The sequence below is a fragment of the Carassius carassius genome, chromosome 44, assembly GCF_963082965.1.
Source record: "Carassius carassius chromosome 44, fCarCar2.1, whole genome shotgun sequence".
Lineage (NCBI taxonomy): Eukaryota > Metazoa > Chordata > Actinopteri > Cypriniformes > Cyprinidae > Carassius > Carassius carassius.
In genome coordinates this window covers 4,522,286-4,545,922 of record NC_081798.1, presented here as the reverse complement: position 1 = coordinate 4,545,922, position 23,637 = coordinate 4,522,286, and the positions used below count along the sequence as shown (strand labels likewise).

General features: G+C 35.3%; 1 protein-coding gene across 4 annotated transcripts in view; it reads right to left on the bottom strand.

Annotated features, from left to right (window-relative positions):
- The window catches only part of LOC132126048 (neuroligin-1-like), a 284,712-nt gene that overhangs the window by 246,468 nt on the left and 14,607 nt on the right, over positions 1-23,637 (bottom strand). The window contains exon 1 of one of the 4 annotated variants that reach the window (XM_059537042.1): positions 14,765-14,885. The exons of the other annotated variants lie outside the window; for them this stretch is intronic. The gene's annotated coding sequence lies outside the window, so the exon portion shown is untranslated. Of the gene's footprint in view, positions 1-14,764; positions 14,886-23,637 lie in introns of those variants that run through there. 4 annotated transcript variants of the gene reach the window in all.

The window sequence follows — 23,637 nt, the reverse complement described above, 5'->3', positions numbered from 1 at the left end:
AGTAACAAGTACTGATTTTATATTCATAAACAGCAACGCCGCTAGGATTTCTGGGCCCACTGCACTGATATTGCTATATTTTTTTCCTCACAGCTTAAGGTAGAATACATTTTAAACATATATATTAATAATAATAAAAATGAACAAATTAAATTTAATACTTTTATTCAGCATAGATGCATTAAATTGATCAAAAGTGACATTAAAGACATTCATGCAACAAAACTATTGAACTTTATATTTGTCAAACAATCCTAAAAAACATAATCTTGTACAAAAGGTTTCTACAAAAATGTTAAGCAGCACAACTCAAAATTTATAAAAAATAATAATAAATGTTTCTTGGGCAGCAAATCTGCATATGATAATGATTTCTGAAGCATCGAGGGGCTGCTAAAAATTCAATGACATTTAAATCTATAAAAAGAGAAAACTGAAATATTTTTACAATATTTATATTTTATAAAATAACATAGTATTAGTGTTTTTACTGTATTTTTATCAGATAAATGCAGCCATCGAGCATAACGTTTTAAATATTATTTAAAAAAGCAATTAAAAATCAAAACAGCATAAAATAAAACATTCTAAAATATTTTACAGAAATTCATGAAATTATAAATTACTTACGAAACTATAAAATATGACACTGTATTTAATTGCTTCACATCAAGATGTATGCTTAAGTACATCACAAATGTAATACAAAATGTCAGAAAATCATAAAGTTGTCACTTTGTGAGTTCAGAAACAAGGTCACTTGTCAGTAATCTGATGCAGTGTTGATGGGGACTGCATGGCAGAGGAGTGTGTAGAAAGCTTCTCAGTGCATTTTGTCAGCCTCCAGGGTAATTTCTGCAAGGACGAGTAAACTATGGATCAGTGTTGAACAGAAAGCACTCAGAATGATGTCACTACAAACAAGAGGAAGACTGTAGATGCAGAATACTAATGGCACCATAAAAGCCAAGCCCACAGTCATCCAACCCCGCCACTTCCTGGCACTCTCACAGAACCCTTGTCCGCTTTAAGAGTGTTTGTGTTCTTGACATTCAGGGTGAAAAAAACAACAAACGTCTTGTTAATATTCCTCTGGATCTTGGGTTTGACATATTGGCTGCGATGTCTGAACAACAACACGGTCAAAACGATAATGAGCAGGTCATAAATACCAGCTTTTTAAAGCAACGATTTTATGACAACTTAGGATTTTGAAAGCTATTTGGGATTCTTTTATTCTTTAATAAGCATCGAGCTTGCTGACACTTAGAAGTTGGGAAATGAATACAGTAAGCTAATGTGTAACCAGTAATGACAACCCGCAAACAACAAACTCATCCATCAAACAAAAATCCAGGCTGCTTTTATTGAAGCCGTGCTGGCGTGTTCGGTGAAAGAGGCTGCTAATTTCGTTTAGAAAAGCTAAGAGAACCACAACAGACAATTTCAGGGGGTGGGTTCGCTTTTAAAAGGTATGAAAAGCCCAGAATAAAACAGTCGTTTAAATTCTTGGACCCCATAATCTGTTAGATGAAGTGATCGGCTCCTATTCTTTGTGTTGTTATTTAACATCAAGCGGCTTTGATTTGAGTGCTTTAATTACGGTGGTATAGAGATGTTCAGAGGTCACGAGTCGCTCTGCTAATAAGGTACGAATCCACTCGATGATGATTTACTCGAAATAAAAAGTGACGCAGAACAGACCACATGCAAATTAAGCCAACTACATCCGTGTAATCTATAAACAATTACGTTCCTCAAACAGCTGGAAAATCAAAGCAAAACCATACACTCCTATCTCTCATTACGATTTGTTTTGTAGAAAAACAGTAAGAACGCCAAGTAACCTTGCAGTCTAAATCATCTTTAATTGGATAGACACAGCTAAACTGAGAGTAACCCAAAAACTACAATTCTGACATAACTTACTCTCCTTATCTCACAACTTAGGTTTTGCTTTCAAATCGTGAAATAAGAAACACAGAGGTTGACTAAATGATGGCAGAATGTTCATTTTTGGACGGACTATCCCTTCAGGGAATTAAGTATTAATCTAGATGAAAAAGAATCCATCTTGGATGATGATTTGGTTTCCTCCAGTCCTGTTTTGCACCTACACGACCTAAAGCTAGTTACACACTCTACATTACCGTGATCAATCACAATGTTTTCCATTTGTGTCTTGTGGACCACCACAGCCTTTTTTGTTTTTTTGGGTTTTTTTTACATTTTCTTATGCTGCTGCATTATGTTAAACTGCTTTAAATCATCAGTCTACTCTCCATACACCATAATGGCAAAAAAAAATGCAAATATATTAAAAATAAAAAAATAAAACTAAAATGATTCTATTGCATAAGTATTCATAGCCTTATCTGGGACAGTTGAAGTTTAGCTCAGGAGCATTCATATTGCTTGTAGACATTACTACACTTTGAGTGGAGTTAACATGTGGCAAATTCAATTGAATGGGTATGATTTGGAAAGTAACACATCTTAATAAAAGGTCTAACAGCTGAAAATGCACATCAGAGCAAAAACCAAGCACTGAGGTCTTAAAAAAAAACTCATCTAGAGCTCTGAAACAGAACTGCATCAAGCCACACATCTGGGAAAGAGTGCAGAAAATAACTTCTGCTGCACTGAAGGGTCACATGAGCATGTAGTCTTCATTTACCTTAACAAAAGAAGTCTGAAACAACCAGGACTCTTCCTAGAGCTGGCCTCCTGGCCAAACTGAGCAATTGATGAAGAAGGGCTTTGGTTAGAGTGGTCACTCTAGCTGAGCTCCATGATCATATGTGGAGACAGAAGAAACTTACATAAGAACAAACATCACTCCAACGCTCCACCAAACTGGGCTTTATGGCATTGTGGCAGCGCAATCATCACCTCAGTGACAACACATGAAAACACACTTGAAATTTCCATAAAAGCACCCTCAGACTGTGACAAACAATATTCTCTGGTCTGATGAACCTTAATGATATGTTTGAAGGAAACCAGGCACTGCTTTTTACCTGTAAAGTATCATCCCAAAAGTAAAGTGTGCTAGTAGCAGCCTCATGCTGTGGGGCTGTTTTTCAGCGGCAGGGACCGAGGGACTTATCATAACAGAAGAAAAGCTCAACACAGCAAAATATTGAGATGGCTTTAATGAAAACACAGTACAGAGCATTCAGAACCTCAGACTGGGCAGAAGGTTCACCTTCCAACAGGACAATGACCCTAAGCACACAGCAAGGGTGGCTTATGGATAACTCTCTGAATGCCCTTGAGTGGCCCAGCCAGAGCCTGGGATTGAACCCTATCAAATATTTCTGGAGAAACCTGAAAATGTCCATCTGCCCCCATCCAAGCTGACAGAGCTTGAGAGGTGAAGAGGCGAGGAGAAGAATGGCACATAATTGGCAAATGCTGATGTGTCGCATCATACCCAAAAAGACTTGAGGCTGTAAATGTGCTTTAACTAAGTACTTAGTTAAAGGTATGAATACTTACTGTATACAAAGTACTTATTTCAGTTTTTTATTTTGAATAAAATTTCAAAGTTGTGACAATTCTGTTTTTGCTTTGGCATTATGGTGTATGGAGTGTAGATTGATGTAGAAAAAAAATGTGAAAAAATGAAGGGGTATGAACATTTTCACAAGGCACTGTATACAGTATGTATATATGCATGTATTTATATACATACACACTCTCACTCTCACACTCACGCACACACACACACACTATTAAAAAGTTAAGGGTTGATAAGATGTATTTATTATATACATATTTAGTATTATCCATATAATTAATAATTTTATATTATATTAAGATTTATTTATATATTTCGTTTTTCAAAGAAGACCAAGGGTGCATTTATATACTAAAAATACAGCAAAAACAATAATATTGTGAAAATGTAAATATATTTTTAAAATGTAATTTATTCATTTGATGCAAAGCTGAATTTTCAGCATCATCACTCCAGTCTTCAGTGTCACATGATCCTTCAGAAATCATTCTAAATGCTGAGTTGTTCTAATGCTCAAAATTATTATTATCATTGTTGTTGTAGAAATATGCTTCATGGAAACTGTGAAGTTCTCTGAAGAATAGAAAGTTCAAAAGGACAACATATTTAAAACAGTAATATTTAGTAATGTTAGAAATGTTGTGTCACTTTTGATCAATTTAATGTGCCTTTGCTAAATTAGAATACATTTCTTTAAAAAAAAAAAATGGAATTTTTCATGACTAACTGAAAGGTAAAAACGCTAAATGAAACCTAGACAAGTTTCCCTAGTGATGTATAGACTGCAGTATATGAGGCGAGGTTGTGAGAAGCCAGATACATATTGCTCTTGCTTTATTTTGAGGGCTGATTCTGTGTTGCTTGGTGACTAGGAATAAATTTAGCCTCAAAATTCCTAACCTGAAATACAGCCAGGATATGATTGCTGTACCTTGCAGGCATTTGGCCTTTTATAAGAGGTCAGGATTTTTGCCAGTGGTGTTAACCGTGGAGTCAATAGAAAAATGCAGCTTTTTGGAGGTGCTGCTTGTGAATGACCGTGGCTTTGGATTCAGGACAGGAAAGCAGTTCTATTGACTTACAGGCCACTGGCTTAACAGAAGCCCCAAAAGAGAGTTTTGTTTAACTACAGTCTACTTTGATGTACAGACTCCTGTAATGATACATTTAATTCTGCAGCTCAATAAAATGTAAACTGCTGCTTTCTGGCAAAAGCAAGAAAACCCAGGAGTGATGGAGTGCATCTGGAGTCAGGGAAGAGAAAAAAAATCCCTGAAATCTTCAAAAACAGAGAGAAAGAGAACAGTGAGAAAAATGAGAACAAAGGAGAGGGCAAAAGAGAACCAGAACTAAAGAGGAGCTATGCAAGTGCATAAACCAGTTGCAGCCTACTAATATATATATATATATATATATACATACATTTTCTGGTTATTAACAGCACCTTTGAATCACATTCAGTCACTATTAGCCACCCATCTTGTAGTAGCCTTTAATTCCACACTTTTTTATTTCTGAGAAAACATGTAAATAATAAAATAACGACAAAAGAAGAAATGTCGATTTTTTTTTTCATACAATGAAAGTCCAGTATTGTTTTGTACCACTTTCACTTTCATTACATGAACAAAAACAATTGAAATAGTCCTAAACAATATTTTTTTACGGTCCACAAATAAAAGGAAGTCATATAGCTTTTCATATGTCATATGTGCACATGGACATGAATGTGATTAAATTATGACCATTTCATTTCATTTTTTTTTTTTTTTTTTTTTACTCCTTTTAACCACTTTAGTTCCATATTGACAATTTAGCACTGTGGAACACCACTATGCACTATATATATAATGCAACTGTAACCGAAACTTCAATTACAATCCACAGTACATACTTCAGAAATAGTACAGAAGAGTGTGCAAGTTGCTATTCTAAACATAGCCTCAGAGAAAAACGATACTGACACGAGCAGCGCAGGAGAAAGTTAGAGAAAAGAGAATAAAAGGGCAAGTAAAACAATGAAAAAGAACACATGTAGGCTGCAGCTGGAAGAGCAGATTAATGCTTGCTACTTTAGCTTTTTGCTTAGGAAAGGAGGTTAGAAAGTAAACAATTAAAATAATTACATTTCCTGCAGTGAGCTCATTCCTTAACTGGACTGATAACTCTGTGCTCTTACTCTAAACCCATTAGTGCTCATTTTATAAAAAGGGATGCTAAAAAGCTAAACTACATGATAATGTTCTTCATTACCTATTCCTGCACCCTTAGTTGCTTTATATTAGAGAGAAATTAGGTCTGTACATTCATCATAAGATTAGAGAGTTTAGACTCCATAAGTACTGTATGACGTGGACACCCGAGTGCACTTGTACGTGCTTGTTGAGCATTTCATTTCAAAGCCTTGGACATTAAAAGAGAGTTTATTCTCTATGAAACTTTCCAGTCCTCTGGGAAAGATTTCCTCTAAATACTGAAACATGAAGTTGGCCTCATTGTTCTCATTTATCTTAAGGTGCTCTATGGAGTTCAGGTCTGGACTTTGAGTAGAAGCTCTTCCACACTAGACTCAGTAAAGCTTCACTTTATGGACTTATGGTTTTGTGAAGAGGGGTTCTAGCATGCTGAAACTCCAAAAATGACTGTTAACACAAACCTGTCAGCATCAGACAGATGTATATATTTGAGCATATAGACCAATGATAGCAAACATTTAAATGTTGTTGCCTATTAAATACACAGAAACTTGCATGAAATTCTTGACTCTATGTACTGTAGCACCGGTCACAATTTAATTCACACTTTATAAAGAAGATGTAAACCATCAGAAATCCCAAAGATCTACATTGTGCTTTAGGTTAAAAACCTAGTCTAACATTATAAGTAGACTTACAGACTGCTGTAAAGTTATATATAAAAATTAAATACTGAAAAACTGAAAGAACATGCCAATGATAAAATTAGAGTGGTGTAGGTGTCATGGGACAGGGTGTGTGACGTCTGCAGTGCTGTAGCGGCTAAAGACGAGAAGTAACCTTGACAGTGGTCCAATGAAAAGATCTACGACCCATGTATACGTGCACACTGCAACATATTACTCTCGAGCCATGCGTTTAATCTAGTGTAGTGGCCGGTCCTGTTTTAAGAGTCAGTCCGCTTGACGGAATGCAGGGATTCAAGGTGGAAAGGTCAAGATTTCTCAATGTCCCTTCAATACGGTCACAGTCCAACAGCTTACAAACACACAGACCCACACACACAGCAGGAGGAGGGAGGGGGGGGGGGGGGGGTTGGCTGAAGCTGGAGGACAATGCTCCTCTACAACACTGGACGCTGCGTTCAACCGTCACTGTCCTTTTGGCACCAAAGACAAGCATCAATGTCAAAAAAAGTATTTATTTATTTGAGCTGTCAGTTTAATGGATTAACTTAATGAATTAGTTGTGAAAAAAAATTTGGATTAAAATATTTTAATGCACTTAACGCACTGACCCCTCCCCCTGACCTGTACGTCATCTTACATTTCATACAGTCGACAAATGTGATGCAGGCCAACAAAACCATAAATGCTGTTATGTCCTAAAATTCAAGACATTGGGGCAAAAAAGCACCTGCATGAGCTTTTGTTTCATATTAATATCACATGCTATCACACAAACAGCGAGAGCAATATCACACAAGTGCTGATTTTGTCTCTAATATAACGCAAATGGGTTTTTACACAACAGTTCAGTAAATAAGAGGTCTATATTGTTGCATATTTTAAACAATATTGTCCGAAAAAATATGCCCTAATGCCTTCGAAGGGCAGGTCCCTTGAAGTATAGGGCATTACTGTCTCCTATAAATGTTTGTAACTCTCTAGGTGAAGGGAATGACTGACTAGAGATGCTACCTTGACAATGCTCGGCGTGCGTGCAGCATTCAGTGTTCCAGCAGTTGTTGCAAATAAATATTTCTAATTGTGTCCAAACTTTTTCAAACTAAACTTTTTTTTGAACACAATAAAACTATCCGAACTTGATCTAAATGATTGACAGTAACAGATCTGACCTAATATAACACTTAATGACAGAGATATAACAGTATGACATATAGTAGTTGAACCAAGTAAAATACAGTTAAATATGATTGTGGTTGTGTTACAAAGTCCTGCAGCATTTCCGCCATTAGCGTGGACAAGTACATTACTTTATTGGTTAATACAGCAGCTATTCTAATCTACACTTTTATATACTATAATCATAAACATTACAACTCGAGCAAACTGCTTTCTTTATAAGAAAGCGACAGTCAAATTATGTATTCAGTGGACATTCTAGTCAGTGCTTAAGCAATCATCTAGGGTTGCTCTAAATTGCATGTTTCTGCATAACCGCAAAGGATAAATTATGTTTTCAATAAATCTTTCTTCAGATCTCCACACCGCTGCTGAAATGCCAGTACAGATGGATATAATTAATAATTTAGGCAGGAGCTCAATAATCACTTTAGCTAAATATTTTCTCTCTGTATCCCTCCCAGGAACCAAAACTGTTCTTTTTCATCTCACTTGATAAATACAGTAATTAGCCAAGTCAACCATCACTTTTGCTATTGCTCATATTTTCACGTAGACTTTGGGATTTGAACAAAGCCCTAACCCCAAATACTAAATTCCAGCATGCAACTCATCCCGCACCCCGCATCCTGCAGATAGCTCTGCATGCCTCTGTTGAGGAGAGACGTGCTATTCATTTTCAAAGTGAGAAATATCTAAACATTATCAATGCAGCATACAACATTAGTGTCTATTTCAACTGAAGATGAGACTTTTCTGTTGGGTTTGCTCACTGCTGCCAAATGCCATTGCCAAATGTCATCAGAGTAATGTTACATAATTCAGTCAGAGCTCAGTGGGGGCACTTCTCTCACCTCATTCAATTCTCCTGATGGTGAACTTAGTAATGTGCTAATTGCTATGTTTCATGCCAGGAGTAACGGAGGAGGACTGTGTGTGTGTCTACACTAATGTGTCTGTAATGTTCTTCAGCCTATGGAGGGATAGTAAATGTAATTCAATGAAAAATCCAAACAGCACAGCCACTTTAATGACACACGTTACCAATTACAGTGCACAAAGACGTAAATTCCCTCTATCTTTGGAGAGCACTAGATTCTCACAAGCAAACTAGGAGTTTATCCAGCCTGTCTGCAACTAGTAATGAGCTCCAGCTGGCCTCCATGCCATCCTCAGGATGGACGACCCAAAACTCTGTCAGCAAGATGCAAAAAAAAAAAAAAAAGCACAAATGTTAAGGCATGTCAAAACTTCTCCAGGTTCCCAAAACACCCTCAGACCCCATAGGTTTAACCATTTATGTGAAGAAATAATTAAATTAGCATCCCTAAAGGAAACTCTTTCACAACAGTATAGAGAGTTCAAGTTTTATATAAGACTTAACTGTTTAAATATTTTAATATTTGTTAGTTTGAGTTTACTCTGTTGATTACCAGAAAGAAAATGGACATAAATTAATAATAAATAAAGAAATAAAGAAATAAGCAATAATACCGTCAATGATGATGATGATGATGATGATGATGATATTAATTCAATTATTATTATTAGTAGTAGTAGTAGTAGTACTTCACTTATATATTTTCTATTTATTTTAATTATGTATAACGGACCAATTTTAATTTAATGATACAGTAAACATCTTCAATAACATCATCATGCTTCAATTATATTTGAAACATACATAAAAAACACAACATTATTCAAATTAATGTATTGTAATCTTCAAAAATGATTTTTAGCTTAAAAAAAAGGAAAGCTTCTGTGAGTAAGCTGATTAGAATCATTCTAATATATAATAATAGTAATAACAGTAATAATAATAATAATAATAATACATTGTTATTCTTATTCTTTATTTTACTTTATTTTTATTTTTATATCAATTATAATCAATAATAATAATAATAATTTGATAACTAAACTATTTATTATCTTATTTATAAATACATTATTATTATCATCATCATCATTATAATTATTAGATTTTCATATTTATTTATTTTTATTATTCCATATCAGACCAATTGTAATCAAGGCATACATAAACAAAATGATTCACATTAATTTAGTACGATCTTCAATAAAAATATTTTAGCTTCAAAAAACACAAAGATAATTTCACAACTAAATAATAATAATAATACATTATCATTATTATTATTATTATTAATAATAATAATTATTAATTTTTTCTGTCAATTATATTTAAAGTATACAGTACAGTAAACCTCAATAGCAATAATAATAATAATAATAATAATAATAATTCATCTACATGGTATTTTACCCAAAACAAAATTAAAGTTGAATTTATTGTGATGTTTTCACTTTAAAAAAGGATGGATGAAGTGGGAAGTCCCGTTACACTCACTCAGAAACTACCATTTTATGAATGTCACATCTAAACCTGTCCAGGTTTTTGTGCCCTGTGCACTCCATTTACCCCCCAAAGTGCCTGCACAACTGGCCCCCAGTGGACCACGGGAAAGAGCAACCAAATCAAAACATAAACCAAGAAACCAAGACCATGTTAACATCTCCTGTGTGCTTTCTGCACATACTCCTAAACCACAAGTCTCAAAAATGGCCGAAAGAGCAATACTCAAACTACAAGGCACCACACATATTCTGTCAGGCATCCATGCCACCTAACAGGCCTCATCCATGGTCACTTGTTTTCAGCTCGCTTGTATTTACCATCGGCCATGCCGATGAGATCTCTATAGCATGTGCTGTGTGGGCAGGTACAGCGAAAAGGAATATGAGCTATTAAATGTTTCAGTGACTGGCCACAACCTGTCCAACAGACTGGCAGCCACTCACTATTAGTCAGCCATGGTGAGTGGGCAGGACACTTTCATGCCACTATGAGAGAAAGAGAGACCGGAAAGATGACATTCACACTCCAGCCTTGTCTCTAAGAAACACATTCGCCTACCATATCCCTCGCAGATCTTCTGCTGAGGTCTTTTAAAGACAGGAAAGAGATTTGTGCGAGTTAAAGGGACAGATCACCCGAAAATGAAAATTGTCATCACTTACTCACTTTCAAGTTGTTTCAAACCTGTATGAGTTTATTTCCTTTGCTGAACATAAAAGATGATATTTAGAAGAATGTTGATTTCCCCATGCAACAGAAGTAAACAGCTATGTTTCCATCCAAAGTTGAGAACTTAACGGATTAGTTCACTTCCAGAATAAAAAAAATCCTCATAATTCACTCACCCCCATGTCATCCAAGATGTTCATATCTTTCTTTCTTCAGAAATTTTTTCTTTATCACTTTTTTAACTTTATTGCATTAAACATTTCTAAATAAAGCCCCGTTTCCATCTAGGAACGATGCGAAGAGAACAAAATCATAAATTCTGAAAATCAGGCGCCATATATATCACTAAGAAAAAGGTAATTTGGTGTAGCAGAAAAAGCCACTGTGGTTTTTTTTTTTTTTTTTTGCATAATAAATTACTTGCACAGACTTGATATGCATCTTGGTGCTTCCAACCAGTGTTTTTAGTATTATTTTTTACCTGCTACTGTTTGGTCATCAACATTCCTCAAAATTATCTTCTTCAGTGTTCAACAGAAGAAAGAAACTGGAACGACATAAGGGTGAATAAATGATGACATAATGTTTTGGTAAACTATTCCTTTAAGACACATAAACAAGCAGCTGTGCTGTAATCAGCATACTGCATTCTGGACAGGGAATGTAATCGTTGTTTAACTGAGATGAGAAGCAGTGACCCTTTCCAAGACAAACAAGCTGCTGTTTAGTTTAGTGTTCTTTGCCTTTGGGCAACTTGCTACACAGATATCCAGTCTTGCAAGAATAGCTAATACAGAGACAAGCAGCATTCACTGTGAAGCAGTCTTCATGAATGTATACTGTACATGACATGTCCACTTTGTAGCCACTTCTTATCCGATGACCACCTAGTACTGCTTGTCCGCTCCACACTGCATGGACCTTCACCCACTACCTGAAACAAGTACACTGGCTTATTTTATCACTGTATTATCATGACCTCTGAAAGCTCACATTTATTTCTGCATCTTTCTTTCTTCCAATCTGTGGCTTTTCTCACAAGTTATATAAAGCTCTACTGTATTCATAAAATGCAGTATTGCTGGCAGTACAGAATGTATGAATTATTTCTTAATTTGACAAGCAAAAAAGTAATACAGAGACCGTATATATATATATATATATATATATATATACACACACACACATACACACACACGCACACACACATATATATACATCCCCATTCCCCACAATGATGAATCAAATTAAAAGTGTATAGTTGGCATTTCCAACAGTGCTTATTGTAAGAGTTGCTCTTTCAGGTTACCAGTAATGCACAAGGCAACTGGGACAAGGTTGTGGCCAGAAGGGCCACTCTGGGATCATTTAGTCAAGTCAAGTCTGCTTTTTTTCCAATTATTCCACATGTACAGAACATACATACAGAGAATTGAAATTGCATTAATCTCAGACCCTTGGTGCATACATGTAACATTAACAGTAGAGCATAACAATACAGATAGATACAGATTAAATATAAGATACAACTATACAAATAAGGGCATGTAAAAAAAATAATAATAATACAAATACAGTTAAATAAAGCAGCACAAGGCACATGGAAGATAGAGTACAATAGATCCTGGAGGGCCACTGTCCTGCAGAGTTTAGCCCCAACCCTGAAAAAAAAAGACCTACCTGTATCCTGAAGACCTTGATTAGCTCGTTCAGGTGTGTTTGATTAAGGTTGTAGCTAAGCTCTGCAGGGACACCGGCCCTCCAGGATCAACGTTCCCCACCACTGTTCTACATGAAACAAGTGCTCTCAGACATTATTAGTCAAAAGTGGAGAAGGAGCTGTCTGCAGCTCATGCTTTGATCTCTGAAACCTCAAGCGAGGAGGGCATTGGGGTCAGCAACATGACCACATTAACATAGCTCTAGAGCACTAAAACACAGACAAACAAACAAACAACACAACACTTTTCTAAATAGAGGAAATTACATAGTTGAAATATAACAGTGCCATGTCTTTTTCCTAAGAACAAACTTTTTTGCAGTTTGAATTTGAACAAACTGCACCAAGGTGATCTTTTATGAGGTGATTTTACAGAAGCCTGTTACACCTGGCTTCACACAGGTGTCCTAACATAATAAGCAAAGGTGTTGTTCATCATATTAAAGGAACAGTTCATCTGAAATTTAGAATTCTTATTTTGTGTTTTTGGAGTTTTCAGTCCTTTTAGATATGAACCTTTTACTAATATTCACTAATGACACCAAGAAGGCATCCAAATACTTTTTGCCTTTTATATTAGTTTTATAATAACACAAACACATATGTAGGCTACTAATGTACAGAAGGAAAATAACACAAATGTACTAATGTATATTATGTGTTAAAAAAAAATATAGAGACAGGGTATCTTTCTATCTAAGACAAATTTAGTGTATATATATATATGTATATATATATATATGGGCTAAAATCATACATTAGCATATTTTATAATACACTACAGCTTAGTGTATTTATATTACACAAATATACAGTATATAACGAAGGTATACATCATCATTAAAGGTATACACTTTATCAGTATGTATTTACTGGGAGCTAAACTGTGACCTTAAAGTTTCTTTTAGAACTACAGGAATATACTTTAAAAATATGTATTATTACCCACTATCTATTCAAAATATTCTAGATAGATCCATTCCAAATGACTTCTATGGTGAGACGTTCGATGGATGGAAATACAGGTCACATAGTATTGAGTGCTAGGCATCTACATCAAGTGTGGATTGCTTTTACAGTGTTTCACAGATAACTAATTTCTTCGAGAATGAAGTTAAACGATCCCGCGCTACTGGAGGATACAATTACATGATTGCTGTTCTCTTCGTGCCAGAAAGAGTAATTTTGCGTAATACTCCGCAAAGGTTTACTTTACAAGCGACCTGACAGGAACTTATCACGACGACTCATCAAACTGAGCGTAAATATTTGATTTACACTGCCATCTACAGGAGTACAGCTCTAGGGGAGGGTGGCGAAGGAGACGAAAGCCCCAGAGGTCTGCTGTGAGAAGAAACTTCACCTGTGCCAGCCATATCCGATCTGTCCTCGCTCAAAGAAAACATCTGAGTGAGATTAGCGAGCAAAGTCAATGTTTCTCTATACACTGGGCTGGTTAATGTAGGCTACCACGGACAGCGACCGTGAGTGTTCTAAGGCGAGCTCATTTTTGTGAAAAATAGTACCCAGTTAACTCTTCTCAGTATCATAGTAAAATATACAAAACCTGGTGGTAAATGCTTTAATTGAAAGCACAACTGTACTTGCACTAGGCCAGCGTTTCCTGTTTTAATGTCGAGCGCAACACCGCTAAAAAATCTTTAGAAGTGTAGCCGATTCATGAAGCAATGGATCTTATGAGTCGGTTCTTTTGAATCAATTAAAAAAAGCATACATTGCAGCCCTATTTCCCGATCGAAAGAGTGACTCTTATGAGTCGGTACCATTTAGTGAGTCAAAAACAGTGCACCCAATGCAGTCAGATTCCTAAACGAACGACTCTTATGAATCGGTTCTTTTAAGTGATTCAAAAATTCTTATGAATCAGCGGGAACTGTTACTGTATTAAACTGATTCACTTAAGCCATTAAGTGTCGTCTTGTATAACTTGAAATGAGCCAAAAACTGTTATTATGTTATGTTTTACTTAAGGCTGGTTAAAAATCAGTGTTATTCATATGTTATTTTAAATTGCATGTATGCTGCCTTTTAAAAGAACAGTCGAAAATATATACTGCTTTACATGTTTATTCTGCTACTAAAGGAATCGTAAATGGAACCTTATTAGTCGTTCACAGGAATCATAATCGTTCATTTGCTTAAGATTCCTATCCCTAATAAACAAATACAAACGGCACTTAAGTTTTCTTCCAGCACAAGGTAGGCTATCTGCGAACTTACCGTTCCATTTGTAACTGATGACACAGTTACATTTATTATTGCTTTGCATTACTCATTAACAACTTCAACAGCACCGTTTTATAACATAAATGCGGGTTTGACCATTAAAAAGGTGACATAACATGCTAAAAAGATCTTATGCTAAAACATATTGATGGTCAAACCTACCTTCCGGCTGTTACGATGTTGGTCTTCGTCCAATATGATATTTGTGGACGATTAAATCCTTTTGAGTATTTCAACGAAATTCAGTGACCATGACAAAAATCCCAAAACGCACAAGATGTTGATAGACGCGTGATGTTGATTCAAATGAGCCTCAGCACGAGAGGAGCGGATGAGAGGATCTCGATCTTCAAAGAATCCCGTGAAACATCCACGAGGGTGAGTTCACGTGTTCTCACTGAAGCTCTGAGGAGTCTCGACTCAAACCATCGTTCCTGTCTAAAGTTTCAGAGCTCGGGCGGTCGATGTTTTGCCGGTGAAAGACTGTATCCGAATATTCTAATTCACATCTGGCGTTAACAATCACCCAGTGTTGTTCCTATAGTACGTAGCCAGCTATGAAAGAATAAATGAGTTTGCAATTTATTATAGAAAACGACGCTTCAAATGCGCAACCATGAAAGAAACAGCATCTTTCTCTCCTTCCAAGAAAGGGCTTCTGCAGACAAATCTGCATAGATGAGGGAATGACGCACGGGATGTTTCATTAAGCAAAAGGCGGTGATGATATAGATTATTTGGTGTTGTATTTTCAGACAACTTCGCTAATAATTGCAATTTTTGGTGCATTTTAATCATTTGCTGGACACATGGACTTTCTTAATATAACGTAAAAAGTGGCAACGTGCAATTTATACGTTATAGAGCTGTTGTAACCCTTAAATATGAATTGTTTCAACAATGTAAAATAGTTTTTTTCGACTTGAATAAAAGGTAAATGTAGATACCATTTAATGTTATTTTTTTTCATTGTATACTTTGCAATGAGTTAAATACAATTCATTTATAAACAAACAACACGTATTTTTGCAAAAAAAAGTATGTATGTGTGTATATATATATATATATATATATATATATATATATATATATATATATACACACACACACACACACATATATAATTTTATACTCTAAATATGTATCAAATAAAACAAACATTAAAATACATAATGATTTTTATGATATTTATTCTAAAATAAATGTAAATATTTATTAAATGCATAATACTCTAAAGTAAAATAAATTAATACATTTCTCATGCAGCACTTAGCAGTTATCTAAGGAGGTGCCCAAAAATGATCAACTATTATTCTGAATAACATATTAGTCAAATCCATATTGTGTTTACAGACCTGCACTTTAGTATCAATAAGTGAGAAAAAAAGTAATTAACCTGTCACTTATTGCAATCCAGCTCCCATTAGAAGGTTAACTATGTCATTGATGCATATAAATGCATGTGTGATCTGGGTTCTTCCAGTCAATAGAGTAATCGAGATTGAAAATAAGATATCGGCTGTTCTGAACAAACTATCCTTTATGAGACGTTCAATGGCTAGATGTATAGGGGTTCTTATTCTTCTGTCTCCATGCTGTCCACTAAGAGTCAGAGGTACTGTGCTAAAGGTTAGGAATCGATTGTCTAATGAGTTTGGTTGATGAAATCAAATTGAACAGCTGATTGATAAGGGTCACAAATGTTTGGTTCATCAACAAAGAACAACGAGAAATGAACTGAGCCGTTCGCTCAATGGTCTCTATGCCCATAGAAACCACTGAATGGTGTTTATTTTTATTACTCACAAGGAATCTGTATTATATCCTTCTTTATTCTTCTTCCTCATTCATTCATTCATTCTAGACCTTTCACACACACAACCAAAGTGCTGATCTTCACACACAACCATATTCAATAATTAAACCCAGTTGCCATTACTGTTCCTTATTCCCCTTTTCTTTTGTCTTATAGGCTGAATGAAGATGGTTGAATCATTTTCAGACCTATACATTTACACTAGTTTCCAGGTAAATAAATAAGCACTGCATAATTTACAGCTGAGAGAACCACATTACATATGAAAAAAGTGTGTGATCTAGAAAAAATAAATATCTCGCAAAGGGTGGAAAAGGCAGATGGTTTCTAATACGGTGCTTATGTAAACTCTAAAGCTACTTGTCAAGGTTAAGGCATGAGTTGTAATATTTTTTTATTTTACTTGGAAATATTAAAGGCAACAACTTGGCGGGCATGTTTTCTGGTCTGCAAGATTACAACCCACACAGAGCAGTAAACTACCTTGTTTGGCAAATGGGTTTTATTTAAGGATATACAGTTGGCAAGGCCTGTTTGACAGTTTTATCCTACTGGAGTTTATATTTCCTTTCTGGAAAGCAAAAAGAAAGTTTTCAAACATTACCAGGAGCAAGAATGAATCAGATCATTGACATATTGATTCTTTTACATCGCTCATGAATGCATGTTGAAAGTCAGAAATTTACACACAGCAACATCTTGTACTCTACTCTCCAGCCACGTGACGTCACGCATGTTCTCGTGAAGTCATTCATTTTTAAAACAGCATTTATTGGTATTTATATTTTCTGCATGGGGAAATTTATGTACCCATCTGTCCGGTGTAAAGCAGTTAGAAATAAGTGAATCGTGAGAGCATAGTGCTATGTGTCAGGGTGAAATATGTCTCTCCACTGCTCATGGCTGCACAATGGTGTGAGTTTCATTAAAATGAATGCGAGGCATAAGGGCCAATCAGAAGTTCATCACTCTGTTTTGGCTGTTAAACCATGCATGGGAGAAATGACAGACAGTGTGATTTAATGCCTCAAAAGGACCTGAATACCAACATGGAACTATATTTATCTATATATATATATATATATATATATATATATATATATATATACACACACACACACACAAACAAACACACACACACACACATATTTATGCGTGAATCACAATTAAAGCTTCCTTAGACATTCCTTGAAGTGCACTCAAGAACACCAGTGGTAGTGAATACTGAATACCCCACAGCCGTATCCTGTTGGTGTAACAGCAAGCATCATTAGCGGAAGGTCTAACGTAGGGGAAGGATAGTGTGCAGGCATTTCTGCATTATGGGATTAATACCTGTTGCAAATTTGTATAGGCAGCAATGTCAATTCATTTCCATATCAACCCTGTAATGCAAATGTATACTGTAGTAATCAGATTAACCACTCAAAATTAATCACTCAAAATCTGTCTAGGTCAAATTTCACCCCAATATGACAAACATAACAATAATTCAATAAAATTTGGTTTATTTAAGGGACTATTCAAATTCAGAATTATTATAAAACATAAACTCTTATTTATTCAAACATCTGCATTTCTAGAATGTAAAAAAGTGTGTGTGTGTGTGTGTGTGTGTGTGTGTGTGTGTGTGTGTGTGTGTGTGTGTGTGTGTTCAGATTTGGAGAAATATAGCATTACTGTACATCACTTGCTCATCAATGGATGAATCCTCTGCAGTGAATGGGTGCCGTCAGAATGTCGGAAAAGCTGATAACGCATCACAATAATCCACAAGTAATCCACACCACTCCATTTACATTTTAGACTATTCTTTTAAGACAATAAATGGGGAAATATATGCTAATCGAATTATGCTATACACACACTGCAGTAAGGAGAAACTTTAGGGAAAATGTGCTTGATTCTAATGATACAAAAATCACAAATATTTCTTGTCGGAAGAAGGCTTCTTTTTTTCTGAAACATATAATTATTTTGGAGTGACGTGTTTTTGTGTGATTCAATCCATTGAAGATATTATTATATAATTGTTGTTTCTCTTAGTTTTCTATCATTTAATTTTTCTTTCATTTTTATCTGTATTGGTTCAGATTTAATGGCGTCACTAATTGCATTTATTCATTCAAAACATTATTTCTGTACCAGAAAAATAGAGTTGTCATTAAATGAATTCATCAAATAGGCATTGCCCCCATAATTATTTTTGTCATTTTTTGTTAATAGCCTTATATAATGTAGTTTTTCAACTATTTAATATTACTTTAATGCACCCCAACACTGGATACAACAGGAAAATGAGCATTTTCCTTAGCACTTCCTGTCCACTTTCCAGTTTTATCTAGTTATCTCAACTAACAAGAGGAAAGCATGTGTTGAATTTCATTTTAGCTTAGTATCCATTAGCATTATCAAATATAGTAACACATTCCCTGTAACCTTAAATGACACTATAGTTTCACAGACCATAATAAGCAATTTCCTCCATGATCTTCAGTAATGATGGAAGAGTCTCAATCACGAGCACAACACCCCAATCCATTACTGTACTGGTGAATTGGCCTATAGAGTCATTTAACATGCCAGTAATTAGCGTTCCTCAGGAGGCCCAGAGAAAGCGTTTTTCACCGCTCCAGTGTGGAGCTCAGCAGCCTACAGCTCTATCTATAACTCTGACAGAAGCCTCAGCACTGTCAGTCCCTCTGTGGCACCCTCCCCAATCTACAGAGAGGATGATGAATGCCCCATCCACTCTGACATCACAATCAGAGCGCACTTGCAGTCCCTCTCTCTCTTGAACTCTCTTTGTCCTCTTGTCTTTCACTCTATCATTCTCTTGCTTTGTCTCTCACTTCAAACATGATTCTTTCCCTTTATCTCGCTCGCTGTCTTTCTCTATGAAGTGTCCCCCTTTTTCGCCCACGAGCCACCTACTTTCCTTTCCTCTGTTTACTATCGTCGTAATTTTGCTCAGCTGGAAAACAAATTCGGTGACAAATCCAGGATCAGACACAGACCGGATTATTCCATTCAAAAGAGCAGACGCTGAATTATCAGCTATCAAATTCCACTTATTGTGTATGACACAATATGGAATTAAAAAAATACACATTACCTTGCTGCCAACCTTTTAAAACACACAAATAAAGAAGGGTGTTTACAGAACAGCATTTTCAACCTAAAACAGATGGCGTTTTAGAGGCTTGAAAATGCAAACTTTTGAAAACAGGTTTCAAAGTGCAACGTTTTTGAAAACAATAAGCAAAACTGCAAATTTGTGAAAATGGTGACATCATGCAAATTCATGCATTTTAATAATTGTACATAACGACCAGCGCAATCTATCAAGAACAGTGCAAATTACAACATACTTTATGCTTTTTTGAGTGTTAAATTATGGCGCAAATACCAGTAATTTGATGATTGCAAACATTTGTAAATCACGTTGCGCGATTCATTTTAATACTCTCCTCCCATAAATTTTGCGTCTTAAATGGAAACTCCTACAAATGCATATTCAATAAGGTCAGGCACCAAAATAACTGAGTCCATGCCTTTTCAGCACTAATTCTTCACTATGCATATTTAGTAAATCCTGACAGTACTATTTTAACGCCAAAACACAGTTTTCGCTGGCGCAAGCTGTTAGTAAATCTGGCCCTATATATAGTGCTGGGTAGTAACTGATTAAATGATTACATAATTAGATTCCAAAAATTAATCAATTTCAAAATGCTCATGATCAAATTACAGTATCCTTTTATGGATTACAAATTTTTCACACAATGGAAGAAAAATATTCATAATATACTGATTCTCCCTCATTCCTTTTTCTCTCTTTTAAATTTTCCTTTCTAATAATTCTACCGTGTGTCATACCATTTAGCTTTGATTATATACAGAAATGTGAATAAATTTGCACATGATGATTCCAAATTTCAGGGGGAAAAGCAGCTCATACATGATAGACCATGTATGAAACAAATATGCAAGGTAATGAACACTGATGCATAGCTATGCAACACCATGTTGTCTTCATATCCAGTGACTTACAGTAACTGTTGATTCAAAAAATTTTCAAACTTAGAAGACTTTGGGTATGTAATGAAATATCTAAAGTTAATATTGATTCAGTTAATTATATATATATATATATATATATATATATACACACACACACACACACACACAGTATATTATGATTTAATTATTAACTTTTTCATCAACTTTTAACATCAATATGGCAAGTTTATTGGAAATCTTAAAACTAGTTTGTAATCTGTAATCAGTAACAGTCACAACAGTACAATTTGTAAGTAATCCACCCAGCTTCCTTTAGTTTTCAAAAATGTAACTTTCTATAATTTCATCTGCATTGGTTCAATATTGATAAAGCGCAGACACTGAATTATCAGCTATCAAATTCCACCTAATGTATAAGAACACAATTTGGAATTCAAAAACTCTGCTGCCAAGCTTCCCTATAACCCACAGAAATCGATTCGATCTCATCAAGACCTTAAGAATATGTATGCGCTGGCCGTCTAGAAAGTCATGCTCAAAAGTTGAGAATTGTATGCACCGCTCCGACCCTGCCCACACCAGAACCTCAGCCAAATCCCAAGGCCATATTCTGGCTTTTATGATGCATTATTGCACTAAATAATTCCCCACACACAAACTTGGTAAATTATTTTGCTTCAGGATGTAAGTAGTACAGAAGTGACCCAACAACTTGTATTTAATGAAGTTATGTTAATGAATGATGTTATACACCATGCTGGTATTTATATTTATATTATATTTTATATTTTTAATGTAATCCAATCATAGTTAATAATGTCAGTGATTGAACCACTTGAGCTATGAGTAATTCTGCTGTCTCAGCAGCTTAAATGTGATTTTGTTGACTAACATAAGATGCCATTTTAGTCAGAGTAAAATTAACAAATATGACATTTAATACTATTAAATATAATTTTAAATACATTTTAAATATTAACTCTGCCTATCCTATCAAAAAAAAATGCACCATATTTTCTCCCTTTTATGCATTTTTCTCATGTTTATTCTGAAAAAAAACCCTCAAAACTCATCCACCTTATGGAAGTGATTGTGACTGCACTCTCTACCTCCATCTGTCAGAGACACTGTCATTCTTTAATGTCCATCTGTCTCTCAGTGTCTGTTTATTCAAGTCCTCTGAGGTTGCACTGGAGTTTTTTTCATGCACATTTGCACATTAAGAGGTTTGTAATGCCAAATCAGTCTCTTAGAAAATTTAGTCTGTAGTCACCCAGACCCACCAGAGGCACTGCAGGAGTGTTCTTAGCTGCAAAAATGCAAACAAAGGGTAGAAAAAAAGCTTTAAAACATTCCCTATTGAGCTGATCTCTAATGATGTGCCATGTGCGACAATAATATTCATTTTTAATATTCTGTAAATACTAATAATGTATGATTTCAATCACTCAAAAATAAACTTCTACAGAGCACAAAAAATAAATTTTACAAAATGTAACCAGTCACTTTTTTCCGTACAGTTACACTGAAATAAAACTGAAGCTTTCACAAAAGTAGTTCATATGACTTGTTTTCTGCAGCATATTTATCACACACTATCACAAAATGTAGCATTTTATCACTGCTGACCAGTGGATCCTCTGCAGTGAATGGGTGCTATCAGAATGAGTCCAAACAGCTGATAAAAACATCACAGTAATGCACCAGTAATCCACACGTTACTTTTTGTAGACAGTGCTTGATCTGTGCATATTCCTCTCCTGATTCAGCAGAGATTACTTTTTCAATGGAGAAAGCTAAATTATAGAGGACCGGAAGCAACGGTTTAAAGCTAAAACCATCTTAATAATGAATTTGTTTCTTACATGCACACAGCCTTTCACTTTGGACATTAATTGATGGATTATTAATAGCTGCATGGATCATTGTGATGTTTTTTTATCAGCTGTTTGGACTCTCATTCTGACGGCACCCATTCACTGCAGAGGATCCATTGGAGAGCAAGTGCTGTAATGCTACATTTCTCCAAATCTATTCTGATAAGGAAAAAACTGGTCTACATTTTGAATGGCCTGAGGGTGAGTGCATTTTCAGAAAACTTTCTTTTTGGGTGAACTATTTCTTGAACAGAGATGATTATCGGTGAATAATGACCTAAAATGTTTCTCACTCCTTTTGTTAGATAAAAATAATAATAATAATAATAATAATAATACCACAGGTTTGGAATGACATAAGGAAGTAAATAATGAAAGAATTAGTAAACAATAAAAGGTCAAATAAATACAAAATGTAAAAATGAGCAGGTTTCTATTTATTCTTCAATTAATTTACTGTATTTATTCATTCCATCTTTAAAAATTGAAGCTTTAACCAAGCTTTTCCTTGCAGAGAAAATATATGGAGTGGAGGATTGTGGGTCTCTCAGTGTGGCCCTAAAACATTTTCTAATCCACTTTTATTCCTCACCAAGGTCTATTAATCTGGGGAGCAGATACCTATCCTGCTCTGATTTATCCGCTTATAAATGAGCTGACATATGGATGAGATTAAGGACTGGTATGGTGTAAGGTTTATAGTTAAGGTTTATGATTTAAGCCGGGCCTATGAGATTCCAGTGGCGTAATGAGAGTCAACTAGTGTAATGTGAAGCTCAGCCCAGTGGATTTTAGCCTTCGGGTCTGAATGAGAGGGGGGAAAATAAATACAGAAAAGCTAGAGTTTGAATGATCTTGTGCAATTTATTTAAACATAAGACTAACTAATTCCATAGATTATATTTTTCATTTTCCATCCACACACAACGGAGCGCATGAGTAAAAAAAAAATGCCCTCAGGATCGGTTCACCTTTAAACCAGGCCAACGTCTGTAGTAATGATCTCCGGATAGTTACATAATTTATATCATCAGTTCTCATGAAATCTTTTTCGTTTCTCGTCTCCACTGCTTTCATTTATTTCTTTGACAATATTAAAGAGGCAAGAATGCTTTAATTAAGAACAAAAGAGACACACTACGGAAAACGCTGTGATCGAGCAACTCTCTCTGCGAACCAAGAATATATTATGACAGTTGGCCTGTTTAACTAATGCAAATTCTAAAGCTCTTCACATCACTGGGCCGCAGCCTGGTAACGGAATCCTGTCAGCCTGTGCATTCAACAAACGAATCATCCAATTACACAAGCCAAATGAG